This window comes from Melozone crissalis, unplaced genomic scaffold (assembly GCF_028551555.1).
Source record: "Melozone crissalis strain CALT ecotype California unplaced genomic scaffold, PUWL_Pcris_2 ptg000016l_1, whole genome shotgun sequence".
NCBI lineage: Eukaryota > Metazoa > Chordata > Aves > Passeriformes > Passerellidae > Melozone > Melozone crissalis.
Genome location: NW_026535794.1, coordinates 28074001 through 28101164, shown reverse-complemented (window position 1 = coordinate 28101164; position 27164 = coordinate 28074001). Strand labels below are relative to the sequence as shown.

The 27164-nt window shown below is 36.1% G+C and overlaps 1 long non-coding RNA gene across 2 annotated transcripts in view; it reads left to right on the top strand.

The window, feature by feature from the left end:
* The window catches only part of LOC128935211 (uncharacterized), a 76673-nt gene that overhangs the window by 48997 nt on the left and 512 nt on the right, over window positions 1-27164 (top strand). The gene's annotated exons all lie outside the window — the stretch shown is intronic.

The window sequence follows — 27164 nt, the reverse complement described above, 5'->3', positions numbered from 1 at the left end:
AACTACTAGTTAAGATGTTACACTGGTATTAAAACCTGTGGTTCACTGTTTCCACTTGATAATTTTGCTAGATTTGCTTCTTTACTTATTTTTTTCATAATTTCTCTTCTGGAGTTTGGCTGAGGTCTTCTGCTCGTGTTGAAATAAAGCTGTTTTGAAAATCTGTTATAAAAATCGTATTTCTGAAGTCTGAAATCTCATCTCCTCTAAGACTGCAAGAAAGGAGTCTTTTAGAGTCTGTAAGATAAGAGTCTCACAGTAGTGACACACAAAGACATGTGCTGTCGTTAATCCACAGTGATGGACAGCATATACGCCTTGTCTGGCATTATTTCAGCTGGACACTCCTAAATTATGTCACACTGTGATTATATTAAAGTTATCTGATTTTGCATGAATGTCAAAAATCTGATTCGTATATATACTTTTGCTTAATGTATAGATATTTAATGTGTATTTAATTGTGACCATTTTTTTGTTATGCATAGCGTTGAATATTGCAGTTGAAATGTTCCACTAGTGGATTTTTTTTTTGTCTTTTTTTGTTTTAAATATTTTACCTTTAGGCCTTTACCTTTAGCTGAGTTCCTCTTTGGCAGTGGGGAGGTGGGGTTGCTGTGTACCTGCAGTTGTCCCTGCCTGCAGCAGCCAGGGACAGGGTTCCCCTTTGGTCTGTGGATGCTGTTGTTGCCACCACTGTGTATTGAGCACTGGGGGCTCTTAGAGGCACCTGCTTCTGTGGTGGGAACACTTTTTCCTAAGACCCTTGTGAATCCTACGGGGCAAAAAATTACACAAGATTATTGTCAGTTTGAGTTTATCATATTGTGGATTTAAGGTTTTAAAATTATTTTTGTGTTTGTACTTCATCTCTGAAATCTGCATACTTCTCCACAGGATTGACTGCTAACAATTTCAACTCTATCACAGTTCTATCAGCCTTCAAATTAACTCAGAATATGGTGCATTTCCCCACCCTGCTTTCCCAGAGCTGATATATCTCCAATATTTTTAATGTGTTTCCTCACCATCATGGCTGAGCACACAAGCCAAGAGTTGTGTAGAAAGAGTTTAATGCTTGTAATAATGATTTTTAAAAAGTGCTTGATGGGACATATTTTCCCTTGAAATATAGTGACTGACACTTCTTTGTACCTTGTCTTTAATTCTGTATTTTCATAGAATAATAGAATAGTTTGGATTGGAAGGGACCTGTCCTAGGGTGTCCCAAACCAGGACAGGACCTTGAAGATCATCTAGTTCCAGTCCCTGCCATGGGCAGGAACACCTTCCACAAGACCAAGTTGCTCAGAGCCCCATCCAACCTGGCCTTGAAGACTCTCAGGGATGGGTGTCCACAACATCAGTGGGAAATGTGTTCCAGTGTCTTACTGCCCCCAGAGTGAAGAATGTTTTCCTAAAATCTAATCTAAACCTACTCTGTTTGAAACAATTCCCCTTGTCCTGTCACATTTTACTCACATAAATAGTTTCTCTCTAACTTCCCTGTGGGCTCTCTCCAGGTACCAGAACTCTGCAATTAGATCACCCCAAAACTTTGTCTTTTCCAGGCTCAACAATCCCAATTCTCTCAGTCTTTCCTCATAGTAGAGGTGCTCCATCCCTCTGATCATCTTGGTGGCCTCCTCTGGACTCTCCAACAGGTCCCTGTCCTTCCTGTGCTGGGAGCCCGGAGCTGATGCAGCCCTGTGGCTGGGGTCTCAGCAGAGCAGAGCAGAGGGGCAGGATCCCCTCCCCTGCCCTGCTGCCCACGCTGCTCTGGATGCAGCCCTGGACACGTTTGGCTTTCTGGGCTGTTTGAGTGCCCATGGCTGGATCATGTTCAGCCTCTCATCCAGCAGCACCCCCAAGTCCTTCTCATCAGGGCTCCTCTCAACCTGCTCATCCCCAGCCTGTGCTGATACTGGGGGTTGCCCTCATCCAGATGCTGAACCTTACACTTGGTCTAGTTAAACCTCAATTTTATGTATTTTATACCCTATTCTATATGTGTTCTGTATGCCCTCTAAGGTATTTTTATGTTATCTGATAAAGATGAGTAGCCAGGCTTTCAAAAGACATGGAAAGTGCCTAGCAGACCTCTAAATAGAAATGTATTATCTGTCTAGAAGTGGGAAAGAAAAAAAACTATGAAGGAATATGTATAAACTGGATTGAAAAATCTGTTATTGGTCACACTGCAAAAAACCCAAACCTGGCATCGCTGTTGAATTGTGTTGTTTATGTTGTACAGACCTGTTTTAGGAAACAGTGATATTTTATATTTTGCATAATAGACTGACTTTAATTTTCAAAATCAGTGCCCATGAAATTTGCAATTGATAACTTGTTTTTTAGAGTTGCAGAATAATCTAGACTGGCTGGTAATATGGATTTATGCAGGTACAGTATGGTTTGGTCTAACCAAGTCAAAATGATGCCTCTAGAAACAAGAAGTGCAGGCCTTATTTTCAGAGAGCTCCTGGATTCTTGACTGAGGAAAATAGCGACTCTAGAGAGGGCTTAGGGAGTTGGGGAAGAAAAAGTAACTCCTCAAGAGGAACCAGTTTGAAAAATATTAGTTCAGTCTCTGGCTGTGAAATAGTGTAGGAAAGGCTAAAAGTCAGCATTTAGTAGAAAGACTAAAAGACATGTTTTAATCTGTGAAATCAATACTGGAAGTATTCTCAGTGATTGATGTTGATAGTTTAAAAGCTTGCAGAAGAGCAGGAGAAGATGTAGAAAAATATCACATAAATATTGCTTGAGGAAACTACAAAACCCTCTGTTTATTTCATTGATAGCAATCTTTAGTATTACTTGGTATAAGAGGCATAAATCCTTCTGACGGGGAATAAATATTGGAGGCTAAAAATATTCTGTTAAAGTAGATGTGTTTTTGAAAACTGGAATGGATTGCATGTAGTGATATGGAAGTACCTGGGGGAGTTTAAAGTTTGGTAATAACCAAGCAAAATCTGGTCCAGTAAATCCTAGGAACATGTGAAACTCTGAGGCAGCATATTTTGCAGGTAGTCAGAGATGTGGTGTGAGGAGTACAAGTCCCTCTGTGTAGTAGTGGACACGATAAGCTAGGTTGAGATTTGATAATTCCAAAGGTGAGCTGAGATTCTGTAGCTCCATAATTTTAATTTCATAAATATCTTCTTTTGGTGAAGAGTTTGATTTTTTAATTATTTAAATAATAATTTTTTCAGTTTGTTTCCTTTTTAAATAGCTGATGGAGTTTATTTTGGAAGGGGAGTGTTGTGTAAAAGTTAGAGGCCAGCTTTTGGTGGTAAGGAAAGTTCCATCCCTGACAAATATCTTGGGTTATGCACTTTGGTTATGATCAAACAGGGGAACTTCAGGGATGATGACAATAAGTTCAATTAATATAATAAAAATCATTGCCTTGCTGGGTGATAATATACACAATTTATCCCATAGAGCCCAACCCTAAGCTCTCAAACCAACATTCCAGCCTGACTTCAGAGCATTTTTGCTTGGCTGTGGCAGCTGTGTTTTCTGCAGTTGATTATTGTTGACAGGCTGCAGAGGCTCTTCTCTTCTCTGCCCAGCCAGATCTGTACAGTTTTCTGTCATACTGGAAGTGTAAGAAAGCTTCAAGATGACCTGGAAACTATTACATGTTTATAGTCCAAATTCTGTAAATGTTTCTCAGTCCAAAAGAGTGATTGGCTGGAAGGGAAGCTTATGAAAAGCATGAGAACAGGGAATAGAGTGCTTTGTGAATGGAGGTGATGAAGAACTGTAATTATCATATAAATAGGAATTTTTTATTGTTACAGAAGGAAGGAACATACTCCAAATCTGGAAGCCGGATAACATGGGCGTAATCTAATTTAGGTGTCTGTAGCTGAGTTTGTAATATGGCACTTCTTCTGTGTTCAAAGTGTATTTTGATATTTTAAGGTAAGATTCTTCTGACTACTTTTAGAAATATATTTCCAGGCAAGATAAATAGTATCTTATTGACTAGGTCTTTATTGACTGTAATGAAATATAGCTGAAATGTAGTTAACATCAATGGACGCTGATGAATCCTATTCAAGATATGTATTCAGAACACCACAGGCAGTGCAATATTGCACATTTCCATCAAAAATGCATGAACTTCTGAAATAGTTGTGAGAAAATTATACCCATTCTTCTCAGTCTAGCAGTATGAAAGTTCATGCACTTGATTAATAGAGAAAAAGAAATCAAATGCATTGTATGGTTGGCTGATTTATGCTGAAAAATGCTCTTTATCTTTGAACTCTCAGATTGCAGGTCAGGCTGGATTATGTAACTTTTGTTTCAGAACAGTCTGTGCAGATGTGACTGAACAGATATGTGAAGAAAAGAGTTCTTTCAAACAAAAGCTGGGCAGATTTCTTTAGCCATTGTCTGTCCTGGATACAATTAATGAAGGCTTGAGAAGCAGCCCCACTCCTAATAAACTGCAGTAAGCTTTTAACTGGTATTTTGGAGGGAGAGGAGGTAAGTTTGGATGAGTGGTTCTGACCCGCCATCCTCTACTTTCTCCCCTTCAGAAGTATTTTGCCTAAGCTTTCTTTTTGTGTTTGTTCATGTACCTTTCCACACAGATGTTGAGGTTTATTTATATACTTCAAAGAAATAATTTTACAGGAAGTACAAGTATTTTAAAGTGACTCCCAACATACCCAGGTTAAACTGGATATTGTTCTTTTAATCTTTGTTAAAGTTGTTTGATTAAATAGTGAATAAGCCTTTTATTGTTTTTTACTTTTAACTTGGATATTAAATTTTAATGAGTTTGTACTTTTTAATGAGAATATTGAGATCTTTTGTATGAGTTGAAGTGTTGATACCATGAATATGCAATATATTAAAATAATAGAGCTTTGGTGACTTAGTGAAAATAAGCAATGGGATGCTGCCAGAACCCTGTGGTTTTGCATCAGCTGGCAAGTAGGCTCCTATATCACCTAAAGTTTTAGTCAACACATTTCATATTTAAGAGAAATTATTAAAATGCATGGAGGAAAGCCTTACAATGGCCTTCCTGGTCAGTCTCGAAACAAGGAAAGGAATGTTTTTGAAGTATTGAAGCATCTATGTCCTTTCCAATTTTGTGGAGAATGTAACTGTCAATAAAGTTCAAAATGCAGGACTGAAGCAGTTGATAGGATATTTATTCATGAAAAGTACAAGATATAAAATCAATGGACAAGTTGTGGTAGCTTTTAAATATTTATGGTAGTAGGTTAAACAGAGAACTTTAGAACTCAAGAATAATAATTTCTGTTGATTTCTATTGTTTTGTTGAATAGAATAAAAGCATGTGACCCAAAAGTGATCAGGCATATATTGACCACTTGAGTTTCTTCTGCTGTTTTGAACTATTCATTTTAACACCTTGAGCTAATTGGATGTGTGAGAGGCTATAATTAATTAAACAATTTAGATATGTTTACTGTTATGTCAGAGAGTAAAGGAAACTTCTTAAGTGCTGTGTTGTGGTATGTATCCTCCTGACCCGTGGAAATTCCATGGAAATACTGATTTGAAAGCTTAAGAGCTTTGATAATGTTTTGTGTTAATGAATCACCTCATGTTTGTATTCCGAACAGTAATTGGGAGTGGAAAAAGTCTCCTCTTTGGTAATTAAGAGTGCTCAAATGCTGTGGTTTGATGCAATTTTTCAGTTATTCTATTCCTGCTTTTATACACTTCCTGTTGGAATTTGCAAGGCCAAGAACTTATTCCAGATTCTACAGGAGTGCTGAGTCCTGAAGTTTTGCTTGCTGTACATACTGGTAACACATGTGTATGCCCAGAAGGGGATCTGGGAATAGATTTGCACACTGAAATGGAGCACCATTATCTCCCTCAATAGCTCTCAAGTATTTAACCTCCCTTTACAAATGAATAGATGTTTAGTCATCAAGAGGGAGGTGTCCTGTTGTGTACTTTGGCACAAATTTTCATCCTGTCTGTGCAAGGAAGTTTGGAAGAGTTGAAGAGTTTAGCAAACAACCAGAGTTGCCAAGAGCTTTGTGTTTCCCAGGACATGAGTGCACCTGGCAGCTCTGAGCACTGGCTGAGGTGGGTGATGCTCAGCCTGCAGGTGTGTTCTTGCCCTGCTGGGGATGTTCTGGTTTGCTGTAAGATCTGCTCCTGGCGCAGTGCTGACCTTGCTGCCTGGTGGTGTCACATGCCCCATCACCCTCAGATGCTGCTGCCCTAAAAGCCATCACAAGTTTCTGATGCCCTAAAAACCATCACAAGAAGGCACAAGATGCTGCCTTCCTCCCCAGCATCTCCCTCAGTGGCCAGGTGACAACAGGATCCACCATACCACCATACCCACAAATGCCCTTCCTCGCAAATGTCCGTCAGAAAATTGTGCTTTCAAGCACTGTATTTATAAACACATGTGTAAAGTTGTTAAATATGCATAAGGTAAGTTAGTTTTTAGTAAATAACTGGAATTGGTAATTAATTGAGAAGAGTAGAATGAAGGCCTAATAGAGGTGGAGCATATATTTTTGCAAGGATTAAACTAAAACTTTTAACAGAAAGATGGAAGGAAGTCTAAACAATGGAACATAGTTTTGTTGATATTTTATTGTATAATCCAAGTTAGTGTCTCCATGTTATATCTGTAATATGCTTGAAATTATTCTTGCAAGCTTATTATTTTTGGTTTTGTTTTGCTGGTTTTAGAAATAAGGCAGGTCCACACTGAAGGTTAAGGAAATAGTAATTTCCAGCTTTTATCTGCCTTCATACAGTGATTGAGGATGCTACTTCTGAGTACACTTTATAGAAGTATCCCATTCAGAAAATATTTCTTTTTATTGGCTTTTCAGTGATTAGTCTTGGTTTCCATGTCTGCCAGATACCTTCTCTGAGGAGCCTACATATAGGAAACATGCATTTATTTAAAAATACAGGGAAATAACCAGGAAAATAAAATAATAAATAAATCTTCTTGCAATACAAGGTGAATTACAAAGTGGCTTTAGAAGTATTTGTTACACGTATTCAGTCTGTAATTAATCTCAGACCTCTCTTGTACAGCTAAATATTTTCTGTTGTAAGGTCTACTATGTGAATAGAAACATTTGTTTTTAAGTTAAACATTGAGTTATCTTATTTTGCTTCCTTTGGTTATATTTAGTGGCTTCCCTTTGTAGTTCTTGTTAGCTTCATTCTTTTTTCTGTTTGTCTGCATGAAACAGGATCCTGCACACAGTTTGATAACTGAATCTAAAGGAGAAGCATGTCCATGAGTGCTCATAATGAAATTAAATTTTTATCACTTTCAGTATATAGTTTGCTTGGACTATAAATTAATTAAAGTACTGTGTAATTCTGTAGGACTGCTGGTTTATGCAGGACTTCTGCATAATAAATCCATCTCTGCAATTTTTATCTGTCTTCTGTGTTACAATGATTCCTTGACTAGGTGCTCATATTTTTTTTTCAGTAGAATCATAGAAGTGAGGACTACCAATGGACATTCCATCACTAGCAAGAAATCTGTATGGATTTTGATTTTTTTTAGTGTTATTTTTTTCCCCAGTACCTCTTACAATAAATAGTCTGATAATATGTTTCTCTTTTGCTTTTATCTGTAACTTGAAGTGTCAGTCTGTCTTTTCAGGATTAGGACATGTGTTCCATTAACTTTCATGCCTCCCTGGCAGTATTGATAATGAAATGATAGATGTTGAAATAACAATGAGAGATAAGTGTGAGAACTCTCCAGGAGCACATTGTACTAACATAATGCCATACCTGATACTTGAACTGTCTGATATTTTTCTTACACTGTAAACTAAAAAAAAACCAACAGCAAACTCTTGGTAGAATGATGGAGTTATATGAATCCATTTTAATTTATATGTGCTCTCAAATATTAATGAAAGTGTTTAGAAGTTTTATAGAGAAGACATAACTTAAGTCATAATACAATTTATTTTTAATGGGAGTTTCAAGCACTTAATATAGTCAATTTTGCAGTCATCTATAGCTTAGAACTCTCACATTTTGCATAACAAAATTTGCCTAAAATACCTTTAGTGACCTTGACTTGGAGATTTTGCAGCAGTGCATTTGGATTTATTCAAACTTATATTATTATTTTGAAAACAGTAGAAGCTACTCATATATGAATTTCTTAAGCAGTAACCTATAGTTTCAAATGATTGAAGACTGAAACATTACTAATATGATTTCACTGTGGTCAGAATTCTTGAGATGCTTTGCTAGAATAATTAGAAACCATGGATTTACAAACAATGTATCTTTATACAGATATCTTCAGTCAACGTAAACTTTATTGTAGTGCAAAACTATGGGTTCTAGGCATCAACACTGACTGGTGCAAGACATTTGTCCTTTCTGTGAAATCCCATTCCTGAGCAACTACCAGCATTGTTTAAATTTTTCTGTCTTCAGGCTTTTCTTACCTTAACATTGATCTATTTTTTAGCTCAAGACAGCATTTTAATAACCAGGCCAGTGCTCTGTTCTAAAATTAAATAAATAAATGCATTAAAAAGACAAGCTTTTTTGGGTTTTGGTTTTGTTTTGTTTTTTTTTGCAACAGATGATGTTAGAAACCTGAACTTCCACAACACAGTTTGGAATCAACACTGTTGATTTTGCATAGGTTATACCTGCTGAAAATAAATGAACTACAGGTCCAAAAAGTAAATCTTCTGGGTATTAGATTTCAGAAAAAAAATATCTGAAGTGTGTGCAGACTAATCTTGCCAGTAATTGAACATTATTTACATTATTTTCTTCTTCAGAGTACACTGCAAAACTCAGTAAATTTTAAAATGCTGTGATGGCAAGTAGGAAGTGGTCAGCCTCTTTAGTCAAAATATCTAAAAATAACCAATAATATGACCAACTTATTATGTGTTCCACAACAATAAAGTTATTTCAACTATTGTTTTGGTTAATTTTTCATCATTGTCTCTTCTTTTCAAATGATCTATTATTTTTGGAAAAATAAAATCTGGGGTCTTGTCAAACTGAAAACACTGAGATATGAAAGTAGATCAGTTAACTTCACTATACACAGTTTTTCTGTTGTGGATTTATTTGTGCATATTTACTTGAGCTTGCTGGGTATTAGAGCCAATATCTAAGCAGTCTACTTAAACATAGCATGTTCACCTCAATCTGGAGAAAATAGGTCAAATTCAGATATATACTGTGGCTTCATTAAATTAGAATTCTGTCTTTCTGCTGCCAACAGATTGATGACAAATTTAACTTGAAAACAGGGTTCATCACCTTTGCTAATGTTGGGAGAGCAGCTTCAGTTTCAAGCTTATTGTAAAAGATAAGAATTGTGTTTTGTGCATTTCTGTAGTTGTGCTGCATTAAATGAAAAAAAGATTTGGCTCTGCTCTACTTTAGAAAATGTATTGTGTCTATCAAGTTCTGTTGTTTATCACCCTAAGAATTGAGTGTTGTCCATTGGGGGTCAGATTGCTGCCAGGGTAGTATGACCCTTCACCAATGGCACAGGTAAGATGGAAAGATGTCCTTAGCTGGGGAGTACTGTAAGGTTCACATGTAAGTGTAGTGAAGTCCTGCTTTATAAAGCCAGAAGCAACTTCTCTTATTGTTATTATTGTCTTCCTGTGTTAGTGCAATAGTCAAAGGAAAACAGAAGGTAGAAGCTAGAGCAGGGCAAGAATCACCCAGATATTTGCCTGAATGATCTTGGAGGTCTTACCTTGGTTTGGCCACAATGGCCTGCTTATTTGTAATGGGGTGAACCTTTGTGGCTGCACTATGAAGAAATGCACTGTCAGCTCTAATGAAAACTATTGCTCTCAGAAATTACATGGAATGACTATAATAAAAACACTTCATGTCAGAATATGAAAATATTGCTTGTTTGTGCTGAAAATAATCATATTCCAGATGTTTTATACTCATTCCAAACATTATACTTAATCCTGTGCACTGAAAATAACTGCTTGACAAGATATTTTGTAGATAAGCACATAGTAAAGCTTGCTTCTCTTTCCCCCATGGTGTATCACAGATGGAGTAAATGGGGCTGTAACTCCCTTGGGTTCTTACAAATGCACTGCCTTGGTTCAGATGCTGGAGCTGCATCATTGCCTTGCTACTAAAACTGTCCCACTCAGTCTGGCATAGGGGATGCAAAGCCCTTCCAGATTAAACTGACAGCTTTGCTTAAAATCTCTTTATGGATTGTTAATCACCAAAACAGAGGCTATTCTGCAAATATTTACTGGGCTGCAAGTGTTCTTATGGCTGGATAATCTGGTAGGTTTGAAAGGCAAGGGTGAGCAGCTATTGTGAATTGGTGAACAGCTATTCTGAATTAAGGACCGCATAAAATACCAAAGTGGTAGCTATAACAAGTGTTTTAACTTATCTAATTCAAATTCTTGTCTTTCAGCTTGGCATAAGTCTCTCCCTGGAGTTCAAGTAAAGATTTCAGGATTTATTCTTAGAAGGATCGTTTTTAAATGACAGGAGAGAGGATTGAAGTGAAAGAAATCTTTGTTTAGAAACACTTTGAATGTGTTGAATTTCCTTTTTTATTTATGATGTATGTTGAAACACAGAATACAGTTGAAATTCATGAAAATCTGTCTCTACATCCACCTTCCTTCTTTTATTTTTACCAGACACTAACATGTAATAGGTGCATCTGTGAGATCTGTTTTGAAGATGATTTTTTTTCCTCCCTTTTTTTCCCCAGAAGAATTTTCCTCCCTCTTAACTGTGATTGGGTGTTTTTCTACTTACATAAGTTGGTATAATAAAATTTAAGTAACCTATTAATTCAGTTGAGGAGTTTGTTTCCTGTCAAAGGATTTGTTTTCAGATCTTGAGTCTTACTCTTCCCTTGCCCTATGACAAATATATAGAAAGGAAATTAATGTTCCGATCTACTTGGAAAGCACATTTAACAGGAAAGGGAGGGCTATTTTTAAAGTAGGAAAGGAAAGTGTTAATTGTAATAGGATTTTGAAAAACAAAAACTATACAGAATTAACCTATTGTATAAAGAAAATTATATATAGGAGGTGTCTAAATAGAAGAAGTGCACATTGTGATATGTAGCAAGATTCATGTTTTGCTAATACAGCTCATAGGTTGTATAAATATGTTGTGTTATTTTGGTAGTTTCTGAATCCTAGTGCTGACTGAAATATCTGGAAACTTTATCTTTTATAAAGTTTAACATGCACAAAAAATACATTTCTTTTTTGTTTTTGAAATTATTAATTTAGCTAAAGCATTTTCTGAGTTCAAAATCCTGCATCACAGCCACAGAAGTCCCAGCTGAAAAAAATCTAATGGCAGAGGTGAGGAAGACAACAGTTGAGGGATGCTGGAATGATGGAGGTGGTTCTTATTCCAACCATGTGGCTAAGTGCTTTTGTCTCAAAGGGATGTCAAGTGAATTCTTTAACCCATACAAATGGAGTGCTCTTACAACTTAGCTCCTCTGTGCCCTTTCACAGTGTGAAAATTTCTGAATGGCTTCATCAAATTTGAAGTATTTTAATTTTCTCAGTTTCCCGTACATGTTTATCAGACTTCCACTATGGTTAAGGTAGCAATTTGGAATCAGGCACAAAATAAAGAGATGTTTTATGAGGTTACTATTACTATAAAACTTTGTGGTAGAGCAGTACCTCCTCTAAAGCCAAGGTCCAGCCTCTCTTGCACACTGCAGGTTTAGCTGTCACCTGATGGAGAGTGGAAGTTTTCCTGATGCATTTCCATTTCCAGGCCCCCTCCCACAGAGGGCTCTTTTAGCACAGCCCACACTCTTGCCTGCTGCTGCTGCTGAGCGTCTTCAGCTCATTCCTTGTTCCCCAAGCCATGGCAGAGCAGCACCCTCAGAACTCTCATTCTTGTGCTCTGTTTAATGGGGTGCTTCAAGCTTACTGTTATGGAGTTATTTTTGTGGCTCTTCTGTTTTGGACGGCACAAGAGTAGGTCTTGCACTTTTCCTGTGCTGATTTCCTGATTCACAGTCTGTGCCAGCTCCCACTAATGTCAGGACTGGGGCCATTCCAGTAATTGTTTTGGATGGAGAGCAGAGGAGGAGTCCTCGATTAAGCTCACTTTCAGCAGATTAACCATTTATTTGCTGGTCTGTCTTCTAATTGCATTTTTATTTACATGACCTCTAGTTATGGTGTCATTACAATATAACTATGAAGTCTATATATTACAAAATTACTTTAATCTTTACTAGATAACTAAGAGGCAGTGTGATGGAGGCAGACATACTCCTGCAATTTAAGCTTCCATATTTCTGTTGCTACCAATCTCTTTAGTTTGGCCAACTATGTTTTTAATAAGCTGTCAGTCTGACCAGCTGTATGTAGTGAATCTGGAAGTAACTTCTTTATAAAGTCTTTGTTTTTCTTTTTTAACCTTTGTTAATGGACTGTCAGGTATAGTTGGGTTAATAGCTAAAGGACTTGTAACTGTTACCTTCAGTAATACTTAGTGTTAGTTGTTTTATTACCACTATGAGCAGAGTGGATGAATGTCAGATAAGTCTTATACCTGTTTGGGGTGGGAGAGGTTCCACAAAGATGTTCAATTTACCTCAAAATGTGCTTCTTAACATAGCGTAACTGCATTGTTCCCCTTTGAAATTAAAGGCACATCTGAAATGTGAATTTCACAAAAATCAAGGGGTTTTTTCAATGATTTCAACATTTTAATTTACACTTAAATTTTTATGAATTGAGTGATTTAAATATATTTCTTTTTGGGTTTAAAATTATAGAATTGTATTAGAATGATGAGTATTACTTAGGTACAAGTTACAGTTCTGGTATACTGAAGTTCACATATTTTCTTGTGCTCCAGTAGGATTGATGTGTCTGTTAATGTTGTGATTTAGAAATGGTGTTCCCACTGAAACATCCCAAAACATGTGCAGCTTTTATGAAAGTTTACCACTAAGCTAATATCAATATTTGGAAAAATAAAGACAAAACAAAAAGTATCAGTGCACCATATCAAACATGTGATCTTCAACTGCAGTTGTTTCATTTAGCATTTTATCCCTAGAGTGGAAATTACATTAGGCCCATGATTATTGTAGGTTGTATCATTCAGACACTTGTAACATTGCTTTTTTCCAGGTAACTACAAAATTGAATATCTATTTTCCTTTTTCCCCCCTTTTCTGTTTTGTGTATTTGGTGCTGTTTTGTTGTAATTTTGTTTTAGTGCTAATTAATTGTTTCAAATATGGAAAAAGAAATAATTTCATGGGCAGTTTCAAATGGGTAGGAGAGCAGTAGATTGGCCTGAACCTGGAGAGTGGGGAAGTGAACAATGGAGGCATGTTTTCATTAGATTAGAAATATTATTCTTTGCAACTCAAGGTGCAAATTATCCTGTGCCATAATGTTCTTTTCAAACACAGAAGATAAAATTTGCATATCTAAATTGGATCAGCTTGAATGGGTTTCCCTGCTGTCTCATCCCCTCAGCTACAGTCTTTCTGAAATGGCCTGCAGGTGGATCCAAATAGTAGTTTTTAAGTCTATTTTTAAGAGCATCTTTGAAATATTTTTTTTAGCTTTATATTGATTTCTTGTAGTGAACATCAGCAAAATTTCTCCTATGTCTCATCTAAGTATAATCTACATGATAATTAGAGGTTTAAATTTAGCTGTGCTTACATTGGCTTTAAGAATAACAATTTAAACTGAGTCAATAAAATCACAGTTGTTTCATATTGTTAAAATAATAACTTTCCCTTTCCCCCTTTCCTTTCATCTTAGAAATAGTGTAATGTTTTATTATAAATGTGACAAATTTTGCCATCCAAGGGAAGACCCTGCAAACAATCTTGTTCTTCAATGCTGGGCTTTTCTTCTGTTTTTTTAAAGGCAGAATCACTGATATTGTATTTACTTGGATTTCTGTTCTCCCTTTCCATAAACTCTCACCACTTTGATAATATTTTATTACATTAATCAGGATCGAAGTGTATATATTATACACCCTATTATCTCACTTCTACTAAAACAACTGTGTTAATGGATTTTTATCAAGTATGAGTACCTCATCATGGTCTGCAGCATCCTCATGAGGGAAAGTGGAAGGGCAGGCACTGATCTCTTCTCTATGGTTAGCAGTGGCAGGACCCAAGGGAACAGCAGGACACTGTGTAAGGGGTTTCTTAAGCTGGATATTAGAAAAATGCCCTTTTTCAAGAGGATGGGCACTGGATCAGGCTCCCCAGGAAAGTGAACACAGCACCAAACCTGGCAGAATTCATGAAGCTTTCAGGCAATGCTCTTCTGCACATGGCGTAATTTTTGGACCAGGAGTTGGACTGTGTGCTCCTTGTGTGCCCCTCCAAACTCTGAACATTCTATTATTCTATTATTCTAATTAATTTCATCCGGCTGTTGAATTTCTTTTGTGTTCATTTTGTAGTGTGATTTCTTCTGACGAATCAAGGAGAAACAGCAAAAGAAATAATTTGACTTCTGTGAACAACAGGACTACATCTCAAAGACAATATTTTATTTCCTGTAAAATAGTTAGGAAGTTTTAAGGGTTATAATTTCACAGTGTCTCTCTGATGAGTGTAAAAAAAATTGTAGCCTAATTTTAGGCTTTGCTGGTGTTTTTACCAAGGAATGGATGACCTAAAGCTTATCCCACTAGCTGTGCATGTGTATTAACTGCCAAATGTTGATGTAAGAATAAGGAGTAAGATGTCAAGATGGTCCTTGGGCTCCATTAAATGAACAAATAGAAGCAGAAAAGGGTTTGACATAACAGAGCTTCTCCAGAGCCTCTGTCCAAGGTGCTGAGGGTTAGTGTTCATCTCAGCGTTGTGGGACAGTGTGCTGAGGGACTGGCTCACGGGGTGACTGTGCTTTCCTGCCACATTGTGCTCATCTCAAGGTTAGATTCTGGGTGGGTTTGGGGTTTAGAGGCCTTTGGTTTAGGTTTGGGTTGGCTTTTGAAGTTTTGTTTCTGATTTTGTTGTTGCTGTTGTTTTGTTTATGTTCTGGTTTTGTTTCTAAACTTCTTACCTGGTCTGTGTAGAATGTCAGGGTGTTATAGAAAAATGAGTTTTGGTTTGCTAGTTTTATGTACAGATGACTAAATCTCAACATTATGAACTCTCTCAGTTTATCGACTGTCCCCAGTTCATGTTGGTGTTTCTGTTTCTTTACATAGGAGTTCTATTCAGTTCTATAAATAGTTCTCATTATGTATTGATGGAGTTTGTTTCTCTTGTTCTTGCCCAAGTAATTTGAAACTTCATGAGAATAGGCTAGGATTATTGTTGTATCACATGATGATGATAGTCATATTTTAGTCAGAGAAAAAACCCACCCTAATTACCGTTTCTGGACGCAACATTAGCATTGCATGGTTTTTTTTGAAGATCACAGTAACTGCCTTTTCCCATCTGAATGATGTTCAAGGAGGTGTAATTGGCCTAAATGCCAATGACTATGTCTAACTCATGGAGCCTACACAGTTATGCTATCACAGTAAGAGATTAATGATACTACTGCAAAAACACCTTGGATATCATTGGTGTGGGGAATAAGGAATAAGAGATATTCCAGTGGTTGTTCTTGGACTGTAGAATTAGTTCTCTTGCTTTAGGCTTTTAGAGAATACCATAACGTCTAAATGTTAATTCTGGCATGGGGAACAAAAAATACCAGCATTTGGGGAGAAGATTCTGGCTGTGCTGTAGTGGGGAGAGGAGTTGTTGAACTTTAGACAACAGAGTGCTGTTATGCTCAATTTGTTAGTGGACTAAAAAGGAAGGATGAGCTCTGTGCAGGAAGTCTCGCTTGTGCAAACACAAACAGGCATTTCTTGAAAAGTTACCTGACACATCTCCACTTATCACTGCAGTGATTTGGCACAGTTGACCTGGGGAGAGCAGAGAAGGCAGTGTTCTCTCTGGCTGGTCCCAGAGTCAGGCTTTGGGCACTGGGTTAGTGACAGCCTCCTGTACTTCTCCAAATATGGGCACTCTGCATCTGCAAGCTACTGAACCTATGTCTAACCTGTACTTCCCCACAATCTGTGTGTGTGTGTGTGTGTGTGTGTGTGTTAGTCAGGTAGCCACAGACCACCAGTGAAATCAACCCACACTGGCATCAGGTGCACCTTTACTGACTGTCAGGTGTTAATCCTGATGTTTGCTGATTCATGACCTGTACTGATGTTCGTAACATTTTAACATAAAGCACATTTTCATATGTCACGTGGATATCATATTGTAGTTCTGAGAATAGATTGAATAGAACAATTTTTTTGAATATTGTAAACGTTTGACCTCATTTATATACCCACATATGTTAACATTATATGTTCACCAAACTATAGGTGTGATGTTTGGCTTTCTATGGGGAGTCATAGGCAATATGCCATCATAGTTTAATAATCTGTAGTGAAATTGTAATGAATTGGTAAGTTGTAATGAATTTCCTTGCTGTTGTCCCTCTGATTAATCCTTAGTCTTTTAAATTGCATTTACTGTTTATAATCCAATGTGTTTCAGTAGAGCAGACATAACGCTTGTGCTAAGTGTCATTTCTTATCTTTTAGTTCTTAGTGTTTACCAGCAGATAGAACATGGATTTTTAGTTCATTAGGGAAAATCAGGATACAGAAAAGTTAATTAATAATGAAAGAGTTGTTTCTGTGTAAGGAAAGAAATACCTTCAAAGTTTTCCAATAATCTTTGTTAAAAAATGGTGTGTGTGCTTTGCAAAGAAACCATTTGTTCTGTGATAGTGAAGCTAATTATTCTCAGCACACTCTAGCTATGTCAAATTACAAAAAGAACATCAGACTCTGTATGTTGTAGGAATTAAAACACCATCAGTTGAGTTAATGAAGAGCATACAATGAATATGATCTCATTTTTTGCAGTGCAGTTTAAGTGAAAGCCTTTTAAGAACTGTTGCAAAAATCATAATTTAGGGGGGAAAGAAACAATAAAGCAAATGTTTGCTATCTGTTTTAATTACTTTCTGCTTAGAGGTATGCATTAGGTTTATTTATTGTTTGATTTCAAATTATTTTTCTTAAATGGTTTAAGAATACAGTGGCTAATGATCCATTCTGAAATCAAATGAATAGAGTCTTCTGTATTCCATTATACAAAGCCAAAGAAACTAATTTTTGATTGCTTCATTATGATATTGTGTGAAGATCACTACTTGAAATTACAGATTAGCATAAGCATGGGAACCTGAAATAAAATATGAAACACAGAAGAGAAAGGGAATTATTGCAATTTTTTTTTCAAATGGGAAAAAAAATGAGTGGATTTCTGAATTATGTACCAACCATGAATGTAGTGAAAATGCCATTCTCTATTAACATTTCAATTATTTTTCTTCCTGTAGAATTCCTTACAAAGACAGCCCTGTGAAAACCTCCCCGTAATAGATGTTCTTGATAATTTTAAAAGTTTGGTGGAAAGAGGATATTTTGTCCTGATCAAAGATAATAGCAATTTTCATCATTCATACATGCAAGAGAGATTGGAAGATTTTTTTCCTCCTTTCCACCAAAGATTCAAGGTGTGTGGTTCTTCCCTGTGTAAAAATTATGTATGCACTTAGAAGACTTAGAATATGAAGTCAAAAGCCTGAACTCTTAACAGAAGCAAGGAACCTTTATTGTACTTCACCAGTCCCTTCAGATATGAAAATTAAGCATTGGGAGTTTAGAGGAAGCCCTGTCAAACTGCCTATCTGCAAATCAAGAATAATCTTTCTCAGAGACCACTGCAATCAAATAACTCAATATAGTTAAGTTTTATATTAAAGGAAAAAAAATTTGATTCATAAGGTTGGAAATCAAGCATTTTTTTGACTGCCAGTCAACCAATTATTGACAGAGAGGGGATTTGGTGTAGGCATATGCATGTTTAAAGTGTTTGACATAATGGCTCTTTCCTGAATCCTGTCAGTATATTACTTTGCTATGGCAACCCTGTAGCTTTACAGGAGATGAATTTATTGAATTGCACCCTCCTGTACAATGTGTCCTGCTATTCAGTGAGTTTCAGTATTCAAGATGCAATCAGAGACCATAAGATATATAACTTCCTTTAGATAAGACCATGTACAATAATCCGATTTGGGCAAACTTCTACATATCTTATGGTTTTTCTTGTATATCTGTAGAAAGAAGGAAGGACTACAATGATCTGGGGATTTTACTTTCAGTTATCCTCCAAGGTTTCCAAAGATGGCTCCTTATAATGCTTTTCTAACAGCCCTTGGAGGAAGCAGAATGTATTTTTTGTTATCTTCATATTCATGCAAAACTCTGAATTATTTGTTTTTGAAGTTGATAAAGAAAAATACTAAATAGTAATATTATAGTAATATGTTTTGAACATATTTAAGGATTGAAAATACCTCTGAACCAATCTGCCTGTTGGAGAAATTAATATTTGAGCATATGTAGAAGTGTCTGCAGGAAGTGGGTGGAAGTGGACCTGGTGGTGAGAGTACTTTAGCAACATATTGCAAAATTTGCTATTTTCTTTTCACTGTGTGGGATGTCTTAGAAAAGTAACCTTATACATAGGCACTGATATATCAGCCAGACAACTGAAGTTGTGTGTTGTATCTGTATTTATACATGGAGGCTAAGAGAATTTAAGCTGACATAAATTGTGTTAGTATCTAGTTAACATATGAATTTTAATATGTGTATTTAAATCATTAATGTGAAAGCATAATGACTTATTTTTTTCCTATTGATACATCTGGGAAACAGGTTTTTTATGTGAAGTTTGGCTTCTGCTTCATACATGATGTATTTTTTTTTTTTTGGCCCTGGTAAATCATGTCTATCTGTTTACCTGAACTCAGCATCATTCAAGCATTGCCATGATGGTTTCAAAGTCATGCTTCGAATTTTTAATGCTCTCCACCTCACTTTATCTGTGTAAATTAAATTTCCTTGTCCCAGGCAAATCGTGCTCTATTCGTCTAACTGGGTGGTAACAACCGAACTGCATGCTGATCTAGAGACAACTGCTTTGCAAGTTTCTATAATATTTCAATAATAGTTCAGTCACTGAGAATCTCCTCCACACCATTTCTTCCTTCAATGAGCAGTATATCAAATGAAGCTGTGTTATATTCTGCAGTGTATAGATGCCACTGTTGTTTATTTAGACCAAGGTTGGTTTTGAATCTCATGGAAGTACCAGAGCTCACACTAACAGTTAATTGGAAAACTTTTAATCCTATTTTCAGATACCCAAATGTAATAATGATTGGAGAAAACACTTATATTGTCTTTTGTCATCACAGCGAAAAGGAATGTTGCCAATTTTATGAAGGTTTTTCCCATCCTGAAAGTGTCACATCACCTTAAGCTTGGTTTGATCCCTTTTAATGAGGCTTTAGTTGCAATGCTAATACTGATAATTTAGGATACATTTTTCAGCAGCACACAGAATGTATTAAATGCATTGTGATGTATATGTAGAAAATTAAGTTATATGTGGTTATGATATCAGGTATCTTGGTGCACAGGTTTGGCTACTTGCTTTATTTTGCCATAGAAATATTGTTGTAATGAAATGGAGGTGAGGATGGTGCTCAGCAGCCCAGGAGGAAGAAAAGGCAGCACTTAGGAGAATGGAAGTTTTTGTTAACACAGATCAGAATTTTGAAGTTTGTGTGTTCTGAAATTATAACTTGCTTTGATTAATATGCACTTAGAATTTGCTAACTTTGTGGCCTTCCTTATTTAGACTTACTTACTTTTTGCATTGTAGTTTGCTCCAGAGTTGACTTTAATGAGTAACCTATAGTTTTCAATAGTAAGATTGATCAGTAGGAACAGATTTGCCTTCCATCTACCAGTTAAAGCAACTACCATAGAATGCAAGTATGATAGATGGAACAGACTTGTGAAGTTTTAGATAGCATTACAGAGGCTTTTTGACAGTATAAGTATAGCATTACAGGTTTTATTTTGAGATTTTGAGATGCCATGTTTAGGGCTGTAACTTTATTATAACCTACTATTCTGCAAAGTATTATTATTGATGATAAAATAGGGTTCTATCTTAGGGCTTATTAAGTGAGCAACTCCCAACTGAACCTTATTTATTAGTTTAGAATGGTTTAAATCTCACCTCAACTTACCCTGTGTCTGAATGGTGTGAGATACATTAATCAGTTTACTAAAGTTACATTCCTCTTGATTACTGTTCTGTTAAAGCCAGCACAAAACACACAGCTGTACTTTTGGCAAGCTAAATTAGGACTCTTAAGAAGTTAACAAGTTATTAAAAGCTATTTCCACCTATATTGTGTTTGCCACTACTACTGAGTCTGTGCATTTCTGGAAATCACTGAATGTATTGGTTAAGTTATAAAAAGCTGCACCAATGAAACAACTCAATAAAGAAATCAGCCTTGTTTAATTTTCTTATTAATTTGTATTACTTAACTAATTTGAGAATTGATAACAGAATGTTTGAGTGATTTATGGCCTGAAAAGAAGACCAACATTTCCCTCCTTGAAAATGGAAATTGGCTTGTCAGACATTTAGATGAAGAATGATCAATCAATAGGATTTTAATAAGGAAAAGCTTTAAAATTGACTGAAGGTGGCTTTTGTTTAAGGTGATTTGGTATGTGCATATTACTAAGCTCTCCCTTGAGAGGATTTTCAAACACAATAATGGGCACTGATTTTCTTTGTTTATTTCATTCTCTTTCTGTTCCCCTTTTGCCAGGGATTTCAGTACTTACCTCTCTATTGTGTCTTTGAAATCTCCCTGCCTGCTCTTCAGGTCCTGCAAATAATTTTACTTATTTGCATTTAAAACTATGAGTTTTTACCACTGTTTTTCTCCAGTGAGCCTGTTGTCTAGACAAACATTTATTTTCAGTCTAAGTTCATGCTAGACATGAGGGCTAGCTGTTCCCATTGATTTTAGGAACACAAATTTCAAAAATACATGCGCTCACTGGAGGAACAGATTTGACTTGGAAAGATCCATTAAAATGCTGTATTTTGGTTACCTCTTGAAAAATCTAGTATAATGGGCTTGGAGTTAAAAAGCAAATGGCAATTATGATCAACTGGGTTGGTTTGTTTTGTCCATTAGTGCAGTCCCTATTGGGCCCTTTGAAACTGAAGTAACTAAAGTTAGATTAAAAATGCTCCATTCTGTGTGCAGTCTGATTCACATACCCTATACAAACTGTAGATACAGGACTAATGCATTAAAAGAATAACCATTTTATAGCACACCCGCACAAATTCTGGTTGTCCCTACTTCCTTGCAGTCTTTTTTTTCCCTCCAGTTAGGTTTCTTATCCTGATTTCAGCCTGTTTTCTTGGCTCTTCCTATCACTATTTTCCAAGCTTTCTATCCTAGTGACTTAGAGGCCACCATTATGTTCCACTTTTGTACCCAATCTTATTTTGTTTCCCCTCAGCACTCTGAAGCAACTGCAGACTGGGATCACAGCTACAGAGGAGGTTCTAGGTTGTGCAGGCTTCCCTTTGGAGGTTGTGATGGGAAGAGCACACTGATCATTCCCAGCACAAATCAAATTAACCCCAAAACAGGGGTTACCAAAAGTTTTTAAGTGAAAATTTCACCATTTCCTCATGTGGTTTTTTTTCCCTTTTTTATTAAGGCAGAAAAAGTAATGGAACCAGATTTGATCTTCCCAGTCAGTTCTCATCTTTGGATAGGATCTTCTTCATGTGGTTGGCATTGAAGTCAATGTAATTTGAGCAGAAAGGACAATATTTATTCACAGTTTAAAGCCAGAAAGTAAAATTAGGCAGTTTAATCTGACCTTCTTCAGTTCTTGGACCATTGCATTTCACCATGATATTGATCTGTTTAGCCCAGTAACCTTTGGTTACATTACCAAGTCAAAACGAACATTTTTCTTGAAAATAAAGATGGTAAATACGGTTTTTCACCATGTATCTTGATCCAAAACTGAGTGCCCTCCTTGATAAATTCATTGATTTCTTACTTGAATTCTTCTAGCTTGATCTCCCAACAAGCAGTTCGAGACATAATTCCTGGCTGTACCTCAGTGTGCTCTCCTTACAAAGAATACTTGGTTTCTGTGAGTTTTTTGTGCCAAAGATGTTGATTTTGTTGCCTACAGGTTTTGGGTTTTTTTTGCAATTAAAAAACCCAGCCTATACCAATGAAAGAATAGCTATGAAAATGTCTAGCTATGAAATAGATTAAAAACCAAACAAACACCACTCTTCACCCTCCAGTATAATGAAACAATAAATCCTTAAAAAACCATATATCAGTCCAAGAATTGCTGTCTTAACTTAATAAAAGCAAAGAATTTATAAAACCAGAACTAGATGATGAGATGTTTCTAATCATTCATGTAAGTAGAATCTTCAATAATTTTTCAAAAATAACTGTCTTGTGGCAATTCTTTTGTAGTAATCAGGAAACACTGAAGAGTTTAAGTGTGCATTATTAATATACTCCAGTCACTTTGTACATGTAATGCTAAACAAATGCTAAACAAATTTAACAGACAGGCATTGTGATACCTCTAATGTTTGCAAAAACAGTTGTTCTGGGAAAACCATAAATAATTGTACTACTTGTATGAAAGAGGCTGGGTGGCTTTTGCTAGTTTGTTTAAAAATTGCAAGTTTACAAAGGGGATGTGGCATAAAAACCCTGAAAGGGTAAAATCAAGACCTCTTACCTGCTTTGAAAGCAAAATAGAAATTTCCAATAGCATGACGTGGTCGAGTGTGACACCTAGAGGCCATATGTTTAGGATTCCTAAACAATAACTTCAGCTGCAAGTTTTGCACAGCATGTGCAGTTTTGGACTTAAAGACTGGAGCAGGCATATTTTGAAAAATTAGCATTTTTTTTTTATTTTTCATTTTTAGCATATTTTTGTGGCTTCCCTGACGCGGATCCTTAGCATTGATATAAAGAAAAATATGAGACTCCTTCTGAATCTGGTTAAGAGTTCTTAATGCTGTGCAGCTTATTCCATCCTGAAGTAGTCAATATCTAACAAAATTCTAGCAGATCCCATCTGAAGAGAATGATTACAATATGCTTGCAGCTGTAGTAAAATATCTTCATGAATGTCAGGCTCTCACACAGTGCAGAACTAGAATTTTTGGCCCATGAATTTGTCAGGGAATGAAGAGAACAAAAGCTTCTTTTAACTGTGAATTATTTGGATCATTGATATTACAAGGAAATATGCATATAAGGGAACACACTGTACCTTCGTAACTTCTCTAAAACTTAGTGGGGCAACCATGTCACTGCATCCCATGAAATGGATATATCCAAGGACATCCTACCTCATATGGCAACAGAACCAGATCAGCATGTTACAAATTTAGAATACTAATCAGAAATATTTGCTACTCTATTATCCAGTGGGCATTGACTACAAAAGGACTACAAACTCCTTATAACCATAGAGCTAAATGAATAGGAGATAGGTGACTTAGTTGTTTTTGGCAATATTTGTTATTTTCATACCTAAGAGAGGGGGAAAGGTCTTGGACATCAATCAAAACTAGCACAGTTCAGATGAAGAGGACTTTCACTTTTCTGCACAAGAAATAAAACATTTTTCACTCTCTAGAATTTAGGCTATTCTAGTATTCATTCTGGGGGATTTTTTTGTACTAGTCTAGTACTCATGCAGCAGAGATGGTGTAGTGGAGTGCAGTTGTAGAGTTTGTAAAACAACATCTTATATAGATCTATAAAAATTGCCTGAAACTTCTCTAAAGATTTCTGTTTTGATCAGTCTGAAATTGAAGGCAGAAGAAAGCATTGCTCTTTGTTGTGAATTGCTTAGTCTAGCAACAAATATGTGTATATATTTAGAAGTCTTTGCATGCTTTTTGGCCTTACTATGTGTAGAAATACAGCATCATCAGGATATAAGGTAATATGATCCTGAAGCTTTGATTCATGGCTTTTCATGAAAAGAAGGGTGTGAGCATGGGACTGCCTAGTAGCAGAGGAATACTGCCAGCCTGATTCTGTATTGAAATATTTATCTTACCATTTGCCTCTCCAAAAAATAAAAGGTATTTCATGCTTACTTTGTCATCCTCTAACTCTTTAATGCTAGGAAATGTGACCAAAGTTATTGGAATATTTCATGACTAACACTTTGTCATTTTGATAAAGGTCTTTGATGTTAGTTATACTTTTTGAAGAGAAATGAAAAGGTGCTAAGTTGTCAATGATTTGTTTGAGTAATTTACATACTTCTTGTAGCTGTTTTGCCTCAAATAAAATAATAGGATTATTTAGTTTGGAAAAGATGTTTAAGATCATGGAGTTCAGCCACTGACCTATCTCTGCCTAGTCCACACTAAACCATAACCCCAAGTGCCACCTCTAAGTCTAAATATATAATTGTATCTCTTCAGGCTCACATGTTGGTGCTCTAAGGAGCAACAATTGCACTATTAAGATTGTGATATGCATACTAATGTCAATTGTAGTTCATTTCTATGCTTTATCTACAAGCTTCTTCTCATAAATACTTAACCATTTATTTGGGAATGTCTAAGCCATAAACAACTGATAAATTATGATTGTTAAATATATATTTGAAGATTACCAGTAGGCTGGAAACAGTGCATTGTTTACTGGAGGGAGGGTCCATGTTTACTGTAGCAAATGGGAGAGGATAATAGGGCATCAGGTACACTGGAAATGGCTAAGAGCAGCATTCCCAGAAAGGCATGCTGACAGCCACTGAAACTTAAAATCAGGATATATTCCCTCTTGTTTGAGCAGTCTAATTCCTGCAGTTAGGTTGGGGAGGTTGTTGGTGGTGTTTGTATCTTCAGACACCAGCCTGCTCTTTGGCCTGGGGAATCACTGGCCTTTCCCCATCCTGAGTAAAAGATGACTGCATGTAAGGCATAAGCAACTGAGTGGATCCCAAAATGAGCTCTTCAGAAATCTTTTTTTTTTCCATACACACAAATACTTTTTTTCCATACACACAAATAATAAATATTCCTTCCATTTTGTCTCTACTGTGATCTATTTCTGAACAGTTTTAAATTATTATATCTTCTGACAAAATAAAAAAAAACCCAAAAAGTGGAATTATTCTTTTGTGGTTCATTGATTTTGTGACTGATAAAATGGTAAACCCATAAAAAGTAGTGTGAAAATATTTTACTTTGATAATCTATATTTAATGGTTTTGAAATATGGAATTCTATAGTTGCACAAATATAAGAAAATATTTGAGTGTTTGTGTACATGTGCTTACCCTCTCTCATGATGCTGCTTTGTTCTGCTGTCAAAACCCACTTTGATTCATTGTGCCAACTACATGGATGATCTGTTCCCTGATGATGTTTCCAGATGATCTGAGTCACGTGCAAAATATTCTCAGAGGCTTTCTTTACACATTCATTAAAAATTCCAGATAGAATCCATTGTATTTAATAACTCTGAAAAGGGTGCCTTTTCCCCCAGTCTCTCTATAAACTTGAGTCTTTCTCTCATGCATAGCTCTGGCTAAAAAGCCAATGCTTACTCTTAATTTTTCAAAGGAATATATAACCTACCTATGTTTTAAGTACGCAAGTAAATACAGCTATTATTGTAGATTTCCTGAGGTTTTTAAAACTTCTTCAAACCCTTAGATTCTGAATCCTACTTTTCATAAATTGTGAAGCTGGCATTGTTTTTATTATGTTGAATATTCTCAAGTCCCTCTGCACAGCCTGTTAAATAATGTGGGTGTGTGATTAGCTTAAACACAGATGTAGCTTTAAAATTGATGTAAATCAACGAACTCAGAAAGAATTTTGGTTTATATCAGTGTTCTCTCTAGTACAAGGCAAAGGCTGAAGAGGAAACCATGCTTTCTAAAGCTAATACAGCATGATGTAGAAGTGAATAAAATGTATCTCCTGAAGTGCTTTTAGCTGAGGGTACAAGTTCTGGATCAGGATGCTATAAATTTGTTAAGATCATGGCTTTCTATGTATCCCTTATCAACCTATAATCTCCTGATTGTTGCCTGTTTTTCAACAGCTGAGGAACAGTAATCCACACTTGCTTATCTCTCTTAATCACAGCCTCATGGTGCTATAGCTCCCTGAGCCTTTAATTCCCTCTTAGAGGCGTAACAGAGTGGAAAGTAAACAAAGACAAATTTGCAACCTTCAACATTGCTAATTTGCTCTGATGTCAGAATATTTAAACAGGCAAGGACTTGGGAATTATTTGATCACAACTGATTTTAATCTAATGCATGTGAAAAGGCTGAGTCTGGGAAGGTTGTGCAAAATGACAGGCGTCCCAAGAGAGCTTGACTGAAGGTTTCTTCTTTAAACAACAATAGCTCCATCATTTTTCAACTCTGGGTCCTGTGCTCTTACTGTGTATTTTTTGTTTGCATTTTTAATGTAACTCTCTGAATATAATATTGGTTTTCTTTTAAATTCCTCATTTGCTTCCCAGTTTATAGGTGTCAGAAGCCCAATCTTTAGGCTTGTTACAGTGTCTGTTCACTGCTTAGTGGGTGGGAGAGATAAAGATCCCTGTTTAAAAAGCTTTGTCTCTCTCCACGTTTTTGTACCATCTTGACAGCCTAATGTAGCCTGCATACTTTCATATGTAAAATGATTGATAACTTGATCTTCAAATTATTTTAAATTACACAGTTGACGTTTATGCATGTATATATGTGTACATACTTGCTGGATAAGAAAGGATGTTATCTTGTGTTATATATTATGTGCACACTTCATCTACCACAGAAGTGATGGGCTTACACATACATACACATTATCATACACACATATTAATCTTTGCTCAGAGCAGATAGCTGTATGCCATTACCTGAAATAGATTTGATAAATATATGCAAGACAAGGTAGTGTTTTTAATTTTTTTTCTACATTTTCTTCAATTTGCCTTCATATGGTCTTAATTGTCTGTTCAATGCATGTGTAATCACTTATTTTTTTGTTGTTTACAAAATGGTTAATGCAGCGTACACGGTATTACCAGGACAAATGTCTGATGCTCTCTTAATTGTTATATATTGCTCTGTTTATATCT